This window comes from Gallinula chloropus, assembly GCF_964237585.1.
Source record: "Gallinula chloropus genome assembly, chromosome: Z".
Taxonomy (NCBI): domain Eukaryota; kingdom Metazoa; phylum Chordata; class Aves; order Gruiformes; family Rallidae; genus Gallinula; species Gallinula chloropus.
The window spans coordinates 50,703,755-50,719,965 of NC_140089.1; positions in this window are offsets into that span (position 1 = coordinate 50,703,755).

Below are 16,211 nucleotides of genomic sequence, written 5' to 3' on the forward strand. Positions count from 1 at the left end.
CTTCTCAAGCTTGTCACAGTTCAGCATTTTGACTGCACCACGTTTTGTGCACGTTGTGCTGCCAGCCAGCCACAGATCAGCCTGTGAGCATCTGGGGTATGATGTTCTACAAAATTGTGACATTCAGCAAAAAGAGGTAGAGAAAACTGACTCTGTGACTGGAAGAGGGGAAGAACCAAGGACTTTCAGGGCATGTGGACACATGACTGCCTGCAGGTGTAGGGCCTCCTGGATAAGAACTGTCGTTATAGTATTTTCATACAATTGTCCTTCCTTGTTCTGCAAACTTTTAACCTCTGATTCTAACCGCTTTTCAAGCTGCTACTTGGGGAATTAACATATTTCCATACTTTCTACCAGCAGAATTCCAAAGGACTGTGAGAGAGACTTCGGCATTTCTTTCTAGGACACAGCTCATCTGACCTACTTTGCTACTGCCTATGGCTTTATGTTGATTGTAAAGTGAGTCTGATTCACACAGAGTCACCTACTCTCTAGGTATTTAATGTTATATAAGGTAAAACATCCTACCCCTGGGAAACTACCCAGGAATAAGAGGTTATTAACACTTCCACTTCAAGAAGAACTATAAATGAGTCATAGCACTCTGCCAGACAATCAAGAATATCTCCAGAATACAAAAACATGTAGAACACCAAGCTGGTATGATTTCAAGAAAGGTTTTAAGTTGGCAGAGTAGTGGCAGAGGAAAACTCTTTCCTGGGAGGAAAACTTTTGAGGACTTTTCTATTGAGTTTGTCCTTGCCAGTCTAATGACAAATCCTCTGACAGCTTGGTGCTTGTGTAGATTTAATGGACATGACCCAAAGAGCAGCTACACTTAGTTTGGGTTGCTTTCTATGCCTCCTTTCACTCAAAGCCAATTACAGAACACTCAGGCTAAACTAATCATATTTAGCCTACAAAACAGGCTCCAGTGAAGTCAATTTGGATTCTTTACCTGCTTGAGTTTGGCTGAAGTAGGCCCAAACACAGATTTTTCTTTCTTTATCTCTCAGTTTCATTAACTTTCACCTGAAGCTTAAAGAGAAAGCTCCTGCATGCAAATAAGGGAGTTTCATAAGATTCTTGTGAAAGAATGAAAGAGCGAAGTGGGGAAGGTAGTAATTTTTCTAACGTTCCCCAGTCTTACCAAATGCTAAGGAAATAGATGGCATGCTCCTTATCTTTTAACTAAAGCTTGATATTTCTTAAAACTGCAGCTGATGAAGGCCTGCCAGGAGGCAATTTTTTCTCTGCAGAGTGGTGAGAAATATTATTCTTGTGTTCAATCATGGAATCATAGAATCATAGAATGTCATGGGTTGGAAGGGACCCCAAGGATCATACAGGTCCAACCACCGTACCACAGGCAGGGCCACCAACCTCCAGGCCAGGATCTACACAAGGTTGCCCAGGATCCCGTCCAACCTGGCCTTGAACACCTCCAGGGACGGGGCATCCACCACCTCTCTGGGCAGCATGTTACAGCACCTCACCACTCCCTCTGTAAAAAAACTTGCCCCAGTAACTAATCTAAACCTTCCTTTCTTTAGTTTTAATCCATTCCCCCTTGTCCTGCCATTATCTACCCTTATAAAACTTATTCTCCTCCTGTTTGTATGTTCTCTTCAGGTACTGGAAGGCTGCAATGAGGTCACCCCACAGCCTTCTCGTCTCGAGGCTGAACAAGCCCAGCTTCCCCAGCCTCTCTCCATAGGGCAGGTGCTCCAGCCCTCTAATCATCTTTGTGGCCTCCTCTGAACTCTCTCCAGCAGTTCTACATCTTTCTTGTATTTGGGGCCACAGATCTGGACACAGGACTCCAGATGGGGCCTCACGAGGGCAGAGTAGAGAGGGACAATCACCAAACTGTCCCTGCTGGCCACCCCTCTTCTGATGGAGCCCAGGATACCATTGGCCTTGCGAGCTGCAAGAGCACACTGCTGGCTCAGGTTAAGTTTCTCATCCACCAGAATCCCCAGGTCCTTCTCAGCAGGGCTTCTGTCAAGGAGCTCTTCTCCCAGTCTGTATCTATGTCTGGGATTCCTCTAGCCCAAGTGCAACACCTTACACTTGGCAGTGTTGAACCTCATTAGGTTCACCTGGGCCCACCTTTCCAGCCTGTCAAGATCCCTCTGAATGGCTTCCTTTCCTTCTGTTGTCAACCACACCACTCAGCTTGGTGTCATCCGCAAACTTGCTGAGGGTGCACTCAGTTCCATCATCAATGTCATTGATAAAGATGTTAAAGAGCACCGGTCCCAAGACAGACCCCTGGGGGACACCGCTTGTCACCGGCCTCCACCTGGACATAGACCCATTGACCACCACCTTTTGGCTACTGTCTGTTAACCAGTTTCTTATCCACTGGTTGTTCCACCCATCAAATCCACATCTCTCCAATTTAGAGATAAGGATGTGGTGGGGACTGTGTCAAAGGCCTTGCACAAGTCCAGGTAGATGACATCAGTTGCCTTCCCTTTATCTACCGATGCTGTCACTCCATCACAGAAGGTCACCAGATTGACAAGGCACGACCTTCCCTTGGTGAAGCCGTGCTGGCTGTCCTGGATCATATTCTCTTCCCTCATGTGCTCCAACATGTCATCCAGGAGGATCTGTTCCATGATCTTCCCAGGCACAGAGGTGAGGCTCACTGGCCTGTAATTCCCTGGGTCTTCCTTGCTCCCTTTCTTATAAATGGGAGTGATGTGACCCTTTATCCAGTCCCTGGGGACCTCTCCTGACAGCCATGACTTTTCAAATATGATGGAGAGTAGCTCAGCAACCACATCAGCAGCTCCTTCAGGACTCTGGGATGCATGTCATCCAGCCCCATAGACTTGTAGACAGTCTCATGAGGAGGTTTCAGACTTGCCCCCCTTACAGTGTGTGTGGGGATTTACTCCCCCAGTTCCCACCTAGAGGTCCAGGGATGTAAGGTTCTGGGACCTGAGAATTATGAGAATCCTGGCTGCCAGAGAAGACCGAGGCAAAGAACTCATTCAGAATCTCAGCCTTCTCCACATCAGTTGCAGCCAATTCTCCTTTCTCATTTACCAAGGGGGTTACGCTCTCTTTGGGCTGTCTCTTCTGGCCAATGTACCTGTAAAATCCCTTCTTGTTGTTTTAACATCTCTCACCAAGTTCAGTTCCATCTGCGCCTTGGCTTTCCTGATTCCGTCTCTGCAAGTCTGAAGAGCATCCCTGTATTCTTTCCAGGCAACACACCCTTGTTTCCAGAGCTTGTACTTGCCTTTCTTTTCCCTCAGTTTGGCCAGCAGGTCCTTGCCTAGCCATGCTGGTCTCCTGCCCCTCCTGCCTACTTTCTTATTCAGAGGGACAGAGAGCCCTTGAGCTCTCAGAAAGGCATCCTTAAAGAGTAGCCAGCTGTCCTCAACATTTCTGTCTCCCAGGAGATCTTGGCCAACAAGTCCTTAAACATCCTAAAGTTTGCTCTCCTAAAGTTCAGGGTCCTGATCCCACTCTTTGCCAGGCTCACATTCCTTGAGATCACAGACTCAACTAGGGCATGGTCACTGCAGCCAGGCTGTCTCCAACCTTAACACTTTTAATGATCTCCCCCACACTGGTGAGCACCAGGTCCAGCAATGCATCACCTCTGGTCGGTCTGTCCAAAACCTGAACCAGAAAGTTGTCATCTACAGACTCCAGGAGTCTCCTGGATCTCTTGCAGCTCGCTGTGTGGTATTCCCAGCAGATATCCAGGTAGTTAAAGTCCCCCATCAGGATGAGTGCCTGGTGACCATGATGCCTCCTCCAGCTGAAGGAGGAAAGCCTCATCAGCAGTCTCTCTTTGATCAGGTGGCCTGTAGTAGACCCTTATCACCAGCTGCTCTTTATTAGCCCCATCCCTAATCCTGACCCACAGGCTTTCAACCTGCTCCTGGCCACTTCTCAGAGAGAGCTCCTCACAGTCTATTTTTTAACATAGAGGGCAACTCCACCACCCTTCCTACCTAGCCTATCCCTTCTAAAAAGGCGATACCCTTCTACAGGGGTATTCCAGCTGTAGGAATCATCCCACCATGTTCCTGTGATTGCAACTAGATCATAATTTTCCAGTGACATCAGGGTTTCCAATTCCTCCTGCTTATTACCCATGCTGTGTGTGTTCATGTAAAGACACTTCAGCTGGGCTTTCTGACTCACTACCTTTTCTGAGGAGCCCTCCCTCAAACCTCTGGGAGGAATCTGAAGTTTTCCCCCACTGCCCCCTAGAGGGACATTAGAAGGTTCCGGAACGGGGGTCAGCAATACTACCTCCTCTGAGGAGTCTCCAGAAGTTCCTATGGGACACTTTAGAGGTATTTCCCTGCAATGTTGTAGAATTTCAGCATCCCCAAGCCCTCGTCTATCTCATTGAATTTCACCCTTTTCATCCTTTGAATCTAGTATAAAGCTAGAGGCTACTTGCTCTACCCTAGCAAGCCTCACTATATCCCCTCCCACCTCCTAACTAGTTTAAAGCCCTGTCAATGAGGTCTGCCAGCTCTTGAGCTAGGATTCTTTTCCCTCTTGGAGACAGGTGACACCTGTCTGCTGCTATCGGGACAGGTGCTGAGTAAACTGCCCCGTGATTGAAAACCCCAAAGTTCCTGAGGTGGCACCAGCCCCTCAGCCACCTATCCATCACCTCTACTTTCTTAGCCCACTTCATGTTCTTCGCTGCCCCAAATGGGATAGAAGAAAACACCACTTGCACTCCCATTCCCTCAATCAGCCTCCCTAAACCCCTGAAGTCTCTTTTGATACTTCTCAGACTTCTCTGAGAGATTTCATCACTGCCTGCCTGAACAATGAGTAATGGGTAGTAACCAGAGGGGTGAAACAGATCCGGGAGTTTTCTAGTTATGTCCTTGACCCGTGCCCCGGGGAGGCAGCACACTTCCACAACCAAAATCACCTTTCTGTCTTTCCTGGTGGAGGCAGTCTTGAGGCATGGAGTTGCCTTCCTCACTCTTGGCCTCCTATTAGGAGGATTGTCCCCCACCTTCCCATTTGCCTCCTCTTCAACTCCAAGCACCTCAAACCTATTGCTTAGGGGGACCTGGGGAACCAAGGTAGGCAGGGAGGAGGTTTTCCCACGGCGCCAAGCCAGGACTATCTTCCAACCCTCTTTGTCTTTCTGGTCACCCACTTCTCCCTGTTCTGCCTGATAGGGCTGGGGATCCATCATTTTTTTTGGAAAATTTCCCTGGCGACTTTCCTTCTGGCATGCCAGAGAGTTGCTCCACCAATCAACCTCCCTCTCACACTCCCTAATGCTTCTCAGTCTCTCCAGCCCTCTGTCTGCTGGAGACCACACTCCTGGACAGGCCCTCGGTCTGGGTCCCCACGCTCTTAACGGGGCGAGCCCTCTGCCTGGTGGAGGCCATGTTAATCTGTGGTCTCAGAGACTGTCAGTAGGTGAGACAGTTCCCTGGGTGTTGAGAGACAGAACTTACTTGTCCAGCCATACGAGCTACAGGGTCAGCACTGCACATGCGCTGACCTCCCCTCTCTGCATCTGAGGCTGTTTCAAGGCGGTGCTGGGGCTGCTGTTGCCCTGGCAACGCCTACACCACCTCAGCCTCTCTCTCTCTCTGTCTCTCTCTCTCTCTGTCTCTCTCTGTCTCTCTCCCTCCCTCTCTCTCCCTCCCTCTCTCTCTCTCTCTCTCTCTCTCTCTCCCGCTCACTGCCGGGTGTCTCCGCTTCACAGGGGGTTCTCTTGGCAGGGAAATCACTCCAAATGCTCTTGCAGTTCACGATCTATCACTACAGCTCATAAGCGTCTAATGTTTGCCAATAGACTGTGATCTAGCTATCATTAGGGCATAGAGAAGAGTGTCTTTTTAGGTGCCAGATGATGGTTAGAGGAGAAAATACATGCTCTATAAAGGGCAGGATATTTCCAAATTAAGTTGATTTTCTTTTTTTTCTGCATGAAACAGAAACATGTATTTTTTTGCACAAATATGTTTAATAAATAAAGGCATATGGGGAAGTACACTTCCAGTCTCGTGGTCTTATTAAATATTTTTGACAGAATGTAGCCTCTCGTTGCTTCCTGCATAAACAGACCAAAGATCATTATACAGGAATGAGTTATATGAAACAATAACAAAATTATGATGCACAATGCCATCTCTGGAAATAAGTAACTATAAATTAAAATGACAAGTTCAGTCCTGTATTGAGAGTATGAATTACAGTTCAATGTAATTTAAACACGGGAGTAAGATTTTTCATTTGAGCTCACTAAGACATAAGCTCATGAATCATGCGGGATCAAGCTATCCCTTGTATAAAGAGGACCTGGTAAGAGGTAAGAAGTGTCTTGTTTTCAGTTGGGATGGAGTTAGTTTTCTTCTTAGCATCTGTTATAGTGCTGTGGTTTGGATTTAGGATGATAGCAATGTTGATAAAACACTGAGGTTTTTAGTTGTTGCAAAGCAGTCAAGGACTTTTGAGCTTCTCAGGCTGTGCTACCAGCAAGAAGGAGAGGGTACCCAAGAAACTGGAAGGTGACACAACCAGGGCAGCTTAACCAAAAGTTGTCAACAAGATATTCCATACCGTATGACGTCATGCTAAGTACATAACTGGGAGTTGGCTGGGAGGTAGGGCAGCTCAGGACCTAGCTGCAAATTGGCTTTGGGTAGTGAGAAACTCTGCTGTGCATCACTTGGTCTGTATATAGTTTTGTCATTCTAATTGCCATTATCATTATGATTGTCATTATCATTATTATCTTCCTTTTCTCTCCTGTTAAACTGTTTTTTATCTCAACCCAGGAGTTTTACTTTTTATCTATTTTCAGTTCTCTCCCCCAACCCACTGATAGGGTGGGAGTGAACAAATGACTGAGTGGTTGTTTTAGCTGCCTGCTCTGTTAAACCATCACAAACCGAGAACTAAACAGACAGGAATGAGAGAAGACCCACAAGTAGCAAAAGAAGATACCAAAGAGCAACTATCTGACTTTCTTTGGAAGGTGGATTGTCCGTTTAGTGCATAGAATGGTTCGATGATTCCCTGATGATTCTTGTGGTGTGCCACTGTGTGAAATTTTAATGGCAGTCTGCTTATGATGGAAGAGATCATACTGTTCACTAAGGGAGGAATATGGTGAAGGACATGATGCTGCGGATCACCCTACTTCAGTGATGTACTGTAACTCCTCTGTGCCTGACCTTTTGCAGGAGAGTCCTATTGCTGCAGCAGAGCTTTTTGTTCACGTAGAAAAAAATATCTCTCACACCAATTACAGTCAGACTCCTCGCGTGTGAAGACTGTTCACAGCACCTCAGAAGGTGATACTTTTTGGAGAAGTATTACTTACCCAAGAACAGTGATTTGCAGGACTCTAAACCTGTGATGTGTGCAAGGTCCGATCTGCTTAAACAGCTGATCTGCTTAAACCCTTTCCTTGGAATGGTTCAAGTTTGAGACACACAAAGGATTTGTAAGTCAATCATTTTGGTGCTTACCATACTTCAAACAGACAAGGGATGAGCATTTTTCAGGTTTTTCCCTGATGATTAGAAGATGTATCCTTTAAATCTCATTTCCTTCTTCTTATTATTTGTGTCTTGATTTGCTTCACTTTGAAGAAAAATAACTTTCAAGATCAATAATAGTACCCTATCAAGAGCCTACTGTGGTCAGAACTCTCTCCTCTCTGCAAGGTCTACTACTGTGACTCCCATTTCTTCCTGCTGTCCCAGGCCCAAGACCACTGAGAACCATAATACTAATTGTATTTTAACTGCTGGAACACCTCTGGACAGTGGCTGTCTTCTTGGTTTCTCTCCCATGTGCATATATGTCAAATGGCTGTAACTCATATCTTCCTTGCCCACAGTCAAGCCTTTAAAGGTGTTTTACTCCTAGAGGAAGAGCTCAGATCTTCTTGCTGCTGTGACATGCCCTAAATGAGCCTGTTTGGCAGGGGAGTTGAACTAGATGATCTCTGGGGGTCCCTTTCAACCCCTAGAATTCTGTGATTCTGTGTGTCTGTGTAATAAATGAGGACTGTTTCTCACAGAGGCATGAGGACAGCTACACCGCAAGATCACCTCCATAAGACCTGTGTGGCTCTTCTGCCTGCTCCCATACTAATTTACCACTCCTGTTCCCTGCACATATCCAGGCTGCAATTACGGTCTGCCATACTCACGGTAGCATAGTGCTGAGAAATCTGGGCAAGCTGCTTCTTCCTTCTCAACATCCTCAGCAGAAGATGATTGCATGTCTGTGTTCACACCAGAAAATAAAAGGCACTCTGTGATTTTGATTGTAAATGTGGTACAATTCTATGCACCATGAAGTGGGGAATCTTGCAGAAGCTTCTGGCCACTTGGGCTGAGACCAGTGCTTCCTAAACAGTTTGATGGTTTTACATACCCCATTTTCAGCACTGGAAATGGTGAACGTCTTCCCTTCTGTTTAACATCCATTGTTCAATATCACAGACTCAGAACTGAGTCCCTGTGAAGCTTGTGAAGGCCTCACAATCTTGCAATACCGCAAATACTCCTTTTGCCCCTGATTTAAAATCTCCATTACATTGTCTGAGCAGTGCCATTTTTGTTCCAGTGGAATAATTTCATTGCAAGATGACTAAACATTTCAATTGGAGGTACATGTTGGTAAGTAGAAGTTGTGTATGGCTCCTGGGTTTATCCACCTGGCTGTGGCTCAGGCACAGAATCACAGAATTCAGAAGGCACATGACACTCCTTCCATGTCGCTGTAATCACCATACATCCTGTGCAAATGACCTTTGTAATCTAGTGGCAGAGCAGCTCTGCCATTTCTTTTTGATCAATTTCTTCTTTGACCTGAGAGAGGTCAAAGGCGAAGCTAAAGCAGAAAGCTGAGATGTGGAGAGATTATCAGCCAGACTGAAACAGAAAATGCATTCAAGAGGCACAACTTGTACCTCCTCTTTTGATGAATTTAGACAGACCAAAATGTGTGAGCAAAAGAGTACCCACATCTGAAGTATCTGAGACAGGAATATGAAACCTACTAGTGACTGTGTTGGACTCCTCAGGGGCTGACAACTTCATACAATTCCAGGTCATCCCATGGGTGTTGTAAGGTAGAATTAACTGGGACCTCAGCTGTGGGATGAACTGCATCATTTAGCATGGGATAGTGTTTGTTATTCCTTTGTCCCCCCATGTACCTATCATACTGCAGAGGGTCTTCCTCACTTGGACCTCAGTGACCAACTGAGGGCTTCTATGCATCCTTCCCTTCCTTCTAGACTCTCTCTGTCCATGCAAGACTGGATATGGTGATGGAAGTTCTTCTATCTGTAAGAGTGCATCTACACAGACCTTATGCCAGCTTCCCCCAGCTTCTCCTGGATGGTGGTTGCTAGGCCTCCAGCAGAGTTCACAGCCCAGCAAAACAGCTGTTGTAAATTTTAATTGGTCTGTATCTTCTAAGAAAAAGCTTAGATTACAGACTTATGGGTCAGATAGATGTTGGTTCTGTTTTACTCTTGTGCAAGACAGAGCAAATGTTTTGATTCATATTTGTGGGACATATCTCAAATATAATATCCTTCCACTTATACCTGTGGGACTACCACATAACTGTGAGAAAAGCAGTTGGGTATTCTGCCAATTCTTTTCTCTTCCCATTTGGCAGTGTATTGACATGGTCTAAAGCTGAATCTGATAGAAAAGATGAACTGCACTTCATGGAAAAGACAGTATGAAGAAGTAAGCATGGAAAAGACAGTGATAACAATCCTTGGCAGACAGAGCAATTCTACTCACAGGTGGCATACACACAGGCACAAGCAATGTGTGTGGTTCCCTTGAGAAAATTCAATTGTAAGAGAGAATCTTGGACTGTTGCTTTGGGTCCATGTCACAATGGGAAGAAAGAATTAGTGAGAGTCAGAAGTCTGCTCATTGTCTAGCACTGTATCTGGAATGCACTTAGGGAAAGTGATCTGACAGAGAACTATAGAACACAATTTCCTCTGTCTAACTGAACAGAGAACTTCTCAAGGACAAAAGCTACATACAACTGTATGCTCCAATGGAAAGACATGCACAGAAGCATCTTGCTTGTTGATTTGAATGCTCCACAAATCTATTTGAATTCCTCCACAAATCTACGGGGGGAGGGGGGTGGTGGTGGTGGGGGAGGTGGAGGGGAAGAAGCGCCATGACCCGGCAGATCTGTGATGCTTAAAGTGAGAAAAGTGACCTTTAAACTAACAACCCTACATTGTTGACAATTATAGGCTCTGGTGAGCCTTTGGAACTGACAGAAATAGGGTTGCACTATTCAACATAATGGCCACAGTATGCAGTAAATAGATTCCTGCCTTCATAGTAATGAAGCTTATGAGCTCAGTCAGTGAGAAGATATGCTGATCAACCTGTGCTGACCAAGAGAAACTCTACCCTTTTCTCTTCCCATCCTGCTTTCTCATTAATATAAGTTGCTTTGTATTTTTCTACTTAGCTGTCAACTAGGGCCTCATTAGGCCTATTCTGTGTAATTTTTCAGTTGGGAACAGAGTGATAATGAGAGATACTGCCATTTGATTTCAGTTTCTCACTATTTAATGAGTCATGTATTCATGCAGCATTTTTACTTCAACAGATTGAGGTGGATTGATTTCTCTATAGCATTGTTGGCTTTTGCACTCTGGAATTTGCAGGGAATTTATGCTGCGGAAAAGGTGAAATTCAAGAGCTTTTACAGTGTGCAATTATTGCTTGGGAAGGATAGTTACAATTCATGAACTGGGTCTATTTGCAACTGCTTGTTAAGTTCTGCACATAGAAAACAGCTTGTACAGGCTGTAAACAGTGTTTCATAGACTTAGACTTTATTTTTATTGTTTTTAGAGATACACATGTATATTTACTTTAGACGCATCTCTTAACAACCACAGGTGATATAACTAGGCAACTTCCTTTTGATTTCATTGGCTTTCCACTGCCTTTTATGTGACTGGGAATTTAGAAAAAACATGCAGTTCTCTCTGCTGACTCACAGCTCTCTTCCAAGAATCCAGTCAAAGATAAGGTCAAAATAGCTTTTGTTGCTCTATTGAAAGCCTTAAGTGCTAGGTTGGATTAGAAGAGGTACTCTTCAATTCTGCAAAAAACCCTCTCTCTTCTTTAATATTTTGCCTGTTCTTTGCCCTGAAAAACTTTCTGAAGAATTGACTTTGACTATTTCTTACGATAAGGGACAACCTTCTCCCAAAGTCTGGCAGCTGGGAACAATACCTGATAGGATGTCATTTATGACACCTTCCTGCTTAACAGAGAATTAAAGAACAAGCATTTATTTGAAACTACAGATGAATGGATATGGTAATTTTTATGGTGAATTGCTGTCAGTTATGTTCTCTTTTGATCACTTTAATTCCTTTTTAATAAATAGCTTTTTCACTGCAGTTTCCTTCTGCAGGTCAGAAAGTCTCCCTCATTCTTTTATTCTTCTGTTTTGTGATTCTTTCCTAGGCCCTTTTACTTCAAGCTAAATTTCTCTAGGAAAGCTCACTTGCACTAGGAATTGAGGAATATTTATTACTAAAGCATTCTGAAACATGCTATGTCCCTTTAATTTCCTAGTTGCAAACACATTGTTGTTAACTCCATGGGGTATTTTTTTAAAATACATTTCTCTTATTTTTCGATTAGCATTTAGAAAATATTTCTAACTGTACTGAATGTTAGAGGGGTTTTAATTGTCATTATGCATAACTTGCTTTATTTATTTATTTTAAAGAAAACCTAAGCTATTAGTTCTGCTTAGTCCTGTATGGGACATTTAATGAGAATAACACAATTTTCCAGTTCATGCTAACAAGCTCTACACAGCTGAGTGACATTTTTGGACTTTGAAAAATATGAAATGTTGAAATATAAGTGTCACTTATCACACAAGAATTGTTTCCTCCAAAAGAAATGCTTCCTCACAAAGAACATTTGAATTAGAAATGTGGCTAGTCTGACCCACTGATAAGGGTCTTTCTCCTGCTCTCATCTGTCTTACCATTTATCTCTCAATATTCATACTACAGCATTTTTCTTATGTCAATAACCACAACCTAAGAAATATCTGTGCCTAAAAAAGGTGTGGATGACTCATTGGCTTAAATATGACTTTCTGACTCATCTGGTAGTGCTCTGGTGATGTGCATAGACAGAGAAGTAGAGGGTTTTTTTCCAGGGAGTCTGGGAGAGGGCAAGAGTGGCCTACCTGTGGTTGACTAATGGCAGAAAAGCTGGAATAGGAAAGAGGAAAACAAGACAAAGGAGTTAGAAAAAAAGCCTACAACATCTTCTGGAAAGAAAAACACAAGTTAAGGGGACAGGATGAAAGAATAGTAGTGTGGTGAAAGAAAAAGTTCAGGGTATGCATCAGGGAGCATCAGGACCAGTGAGAACTACCAAAGTTTAAGCAGTGAGACCTGCTTCGCTGGTGCTGCAGGACATCCTTCCTTGTCTATCCTTGAGGCTTTGAAAAGGATACAAGTGAATCCCTCAGAGGTTGACCATCTAAATTCCAGATCTGCTCCTCAGGTGCTCAAATCATCTAAGATTACAGTTAGACTCTTCTGAAATCCCAACAGAATTAAGGCATTTGCCAAAATAACCTTCAGTTTTGAATGATCTGTCAGAAGTGCAGTGTGCTTCAGCAGTCAGCCTGGGCCTGCAGGGCTCTCTAAGTGTGTAACCTAGTTTCCTTTGGCTTGTCTTCAGCAGTGGCCAGCTATCCAGTAACTGTACACATACACCTGTAAGACTGGAGCCCTGAGTGATAATGACAAAGCATAGTAAACCTCTGAATGCCTTCTCCTTAAGGAAAGCAACATGGGCCTGTATACTACTGTTTGGTACTATTTCATATTGTTTTTTCTCAAAAATAAAAGCTCATACCTCATATAGTATGTGGTGTTCATGTTCCATAGAGAGGCTGAAAGCATGATCCAGCCCTGCTCATGCCTGTTGAAAGCTTGCATTTGCTCTTTTAAAATAAATATTCCTGCAAACCTTTTAATTTCCTCATCCATTTAGAGCAGAAAACACTTCTCATTTAATTTTTCCTCTTTTGAGTGTTCCAACTGTGGAAGAGTTTAGTAATTAACAGACTTTGTTTTGTCCCAGAAAATACAGGTTTGGAGTCACCATGTTATTGCAGAATCTGAGAGTTCTTATCTGGAGAATCTTTTTACATTTCTTGACATCTTTTATACTCATACAGCAGTCATTGCAATTATGCTCTCTTGGTTATGATTCAGTTATGATTTTTTCCACAGCTTTGAAACTCAGCTGGAAGTACCCCTAAGCTGAAATACACAATATTTCATCACTCTCCATGAAAACTAAGACTGGCTTATGATATATGACTTTAGTAGATGTGGGGCTCATTTTATTTGCCTTATGGTTTTCAAGCTCTTGCAATATTGTTGAGTCACATTACCTAGCTCTGTGCTATAATCCCAAGGGCTAGAGGATATTGTACTAGGTGTGGAATTGGATTTTTTTAGTGTCTTAGTGGAACTCTAGCAGCCTTAAGAGAAAACATCAACTCTTACAGAGCTGTCAGTAGTGGTCATATTCCCCTTCAAGGGTTCTCAAAGATGGCACTGAGCCTGAGGCTTACCTGAGGCCTAATAAAACCTGGTTCTAAAACCTCAAACAAGAAAAATCTTGAAATAAGTAGAAAAGGATATTTTTCAATTGTTGGCTTTACTGTCTAAACTAAGACTTAGCAGAAGGGTATTTTTAGAAATGGGGTTATTTGTGTGTCATTTATAATCATGTTTGTTCCAGGACTGGACTTCCTTAAATACACTGAGAAAATACTCAGATCTTGTATATTCCATTTCTCTATTAATAGGAAACCAACCTGCATGAAGACCACCACAGAACTCAAAGGGTCAATACTGTCCTTTGACATACTGGTTTACCTTCCAGAGGCCTCCGGTCTGTGGATCACTTGAGACACTTCTCCTTGCTATTTAGCAAGATGTCACTTAGTCCAGATTAAAGTAACTTGTTTGCTGTCATGGGGAATGGGCAGAGCTCCTGAACGACTCATCACTCACTCCTGCCTACCTAGGTCTCATGATTCACTGGTCTCTCTAAGGAGCTCTGCGGGCTCATGCAGAACAGTAGCCATTAGCAACTGCTTTGCATAGTATCTATTTAGTAGAAAGTACAATGTAGAGAAGGTGAATGATCAGAGATCTGTGATGGCTTTTGGAATGAGTAAATAGGATACGACTACTTTGAAAAATAATATATTTCACCATGGAAAAGAGAAAACCAGGAAGGGATCACAGAATCACAGAATCACAGAATTGCAGGGGTTGGAAGGGACCTTGAGAGATCATCGGGTCCAACCCTCCTGCCAAAGCAGCTCCCCAGCTCATATTGCACGGAGAGGCATTGAGACGGGTCTTGAATATCTCCAGAGAAGGAGACTCCACCAGCCCCCTGGGCAGCCTGTCCCAGTGCTGTGAAAAAGTTCTTCCGCATGTTGGTGCGGAACTTCCTGTGCTCCAACTTGCAGCCATTGCCCCTTGTCCTGTCTCCACAGACCACTAAAAAGGGGCTGGCTAATTCCCCCTGTATTCCATGCTTAAGATACTTATAGACATTAATTAGATCCCCCCTTAGTCTTGTCTTCTCAAGACTGAACAGCCCCAGCTTATTCAGCTTCTCCTCATAGGGGAGATGCTCCAGGCCCTTAATCATCTTTGTAGCCCTCCTTTGGACTCTCTCCAGGAGATCCCTGTCATTTTTATACCAGGGAGCCCAGAAGTGGACACAATACTCCAGGTGGGGCCTGACCAGGGCAGAGTAAATGGGGAGGATCACCTCCTTTGACCTGCTGGCTATGACAGGAGTCTGTAAATTCTTGTGTGATATGAAGAAGATGAATGTAGTTTGACTTTTCGCTGTCTCTTCAAACCAAAAAAAATAAGGAGGAACACATCAAATAATTAACAGGAAAGAGTTTCAAAACAGAAGGACTGGATTTTCATACAAATTACTATTAATCAGTATAACTCCTTGATGTTGGGTACTGAGCAGCACAGGGGGATGGGGAATGGGATTTGCAGTCACTTCATCATATGCTGCCTCTGCTGCTCCTTCATCCTCATAGGGCCGACTCCTCACACTCTTCCTCTGCATCAGCATGGGGGCACTCTGATGAGAGGCAGCCCTCCACCAACTTCTCCAACATGAGTACTTCCCATGAGCTGCAGTTCTTCATGACCTGTTCCAGTGTGTGTCTCTTCCATGGGATGCTGACCTTCAAGCCCAGACTACGCAAGGCACAGTTCCCCACAGAGACACAAAGCCCCACAGCAAAGCTGCTCCATCATGGGTCCCCCTCTCTCCATGGGTTGCAGGTCCTGCCAGGACCTGTAAGTTTCTTACATCTTCTCATTCCTTTCTTTGGTGGCAAAAAGCTGCCCCTAGGTTGTTCTTTCCCCCCCCTTCTTAAATATGTTATCCCAGAGGTGCTACCACTGTTGGTGACTGGCTTGGCCTTGGCTGGCAGCAGCTTCATCTTGAAGCCGGCTTGCATTGGCTCTGTCAGACCTCTGGGAAGCATCTAACAGCTTCTGGCAGAAGTCACCCCTGCAACCCCCCCTACTACCAAAACCTTGCCATGCAAACCTGAAACACATAACCGTTATTTCATCCCCTCTTCAAACTATACTCAAGTGAAGAGATGTCATCCTTATCCTGCTATTTAAGCACCTTCCAGGTGTGCACAAGTTGGCATAACTAATGACCAGCATGCAGCTGGGAGAAGGGCTGAATATGTGCTGTTTAGGTAGTCTCTACTGTTTCTCTGTTCTGTTTTTCTTCTGGAGAAGCTGCTTAGAATAGAAGACTAGTGGGTGATGTCCCCTTTGTTCTTGTAAATGTTCATGCTGGAGTTTCATAATATAGACATTTAAACTCTTCTTTCATGCTGATAGACCTCCTTTGAAAGTAGAGAATTTATGTTGGTATGGGGATTTTAATGATGATTCTTTAAATAGGTGATTTGCAGTACATGAGGGGTGGAATGTTATAGTTTGAATGGCTCAGTTCTGGTATCGGGGCTGCAGAGATGGCTATTGTAAGAAGCAGCTAGAAGCTCTTAGCAGGCCCCAGAGAGTACACATCATCTGACTTGAGGCCAGAGTC